Source organism: Falco biarmicus, chromosome 15, assembly GCF_023638135.1.
Source record: "Falco biarmicus isolate bFalBia1 chromosome 15, bFalBia1.pri, whole genome shotgun sequence".
Lineage (NCBI taxonomy): Eukaryota > Metazoa > Chordata > Aves > Falconiformes > Falconidae > Falco > Falco biarmicus.
In genome coordinates this window covers 23,962,611-23,963,887 of record NC_079302.1, presented here as the reverse complement: position 1 = coordinate 23,963,887, position 1,277 = coordinate 23,962,611, and positions in this window count along the sequence as shown.

Below are 1,277 nucleotides of genomic sequence, written 5' to 3'. Positions count from 1 at the left end.
GTTTAAATTGTTTTAATGAGTTGGATATGGAGTATATGATATCGCTTGCTTTGGATATCCTGTGTCTGCTTGGTGGGGAAACGCTTGCGAACTTAAAGCTTGAATGGGATAGTTTTACCAGCGAGGGCAGTGCAGGCATGCCCTCAGCCGTACAACTCCTTTTTCCCTCCCTCTTGGCAGCTTTTACAACAGAGACTTCTAGCTCAGTTTTTAACATTGACAGGTTAGTTCTCAGCTGTTGTGTTTTACCAACACATGCCTCAAATAATACACAAGGATGACCACAGTCACACAGTAGTTAATGTAGTCGTGAAATCTGTTGCATTCACCATCAAAGCTAAACTGGACAGCTGTGTTTTCCTTATAGGCAGATGCACAGGATGTCAGTCTAGCACTGCCCTCCTGGAGTTGGTGTCCAGCTCTAATCCCCTGGCCAGATTTGTGCTCTACATTGCCTTTCTAGCATCACTTCATTATAATTTGAGCTGGTTGGTAGTACTGTGTTTGCTGTGCAGGGTTTTAGTGTGGTTAGCTGTCATGTGTCCTCAGCCCTGGAGGTGGTGGTATTCCACCAGGGGAGGAATTTATTAAATTTCTCTTCCCAGCATATGAGGTGGCACAGGAGCAGAATCACACTTGCTTTACCTTCAGACCTCACTAAGCTATTAGGCCCCAGTTTTCAAGGGATCAGCATGCCTCGCTGAGCTTGCCTTTAAAGTGTATATCAAGGAGAAGTGCTGGGTCCTGCACGTGGGTCACAGCAACCTCATGCAACTCAGGCTTTGGGTAGAGCAGCTGGAAAGCTGCCTGATGGAAAAGAGCCTGGGGGTGTTGGGTGACAGCTGGCTGAACATGAGCCAGCAGTGTGCCAAGATGGCCAACAGCATCCTGGCTTGTGTCTGAAACAGCGCGGCCAGCAGGACCAGCGCAGTGATCATCCCCTTGTATTCACCCCTGGTGGGGCTGTACCTCAAATCCTGTGGGATGTTTTGGGCCCTTCACTAGAAGAGGGACATAGGGGTGCTGGAGCGTGTCCAGAGGTGGGTGAAGGGGCTGGGGCACAAATCTGATGAGGAACTGCTGAGGGAGCTGGGGGGGTTCAGCCTGGAGAGCAGGGGGCTCAGGGGGATCCTTCTCACTCCCTCCAGCTGCCTGCCAGGGGCTGTAGGCAGGGGGGTCGGTCTCTGCTCCCAGGTAACAAGTGACGGGACAAGAGGGAACGGCCTCAGGCTGCACCAGGGGAGGGTTAGGTTGGGTATCGGGAAACGTTTCTTCCC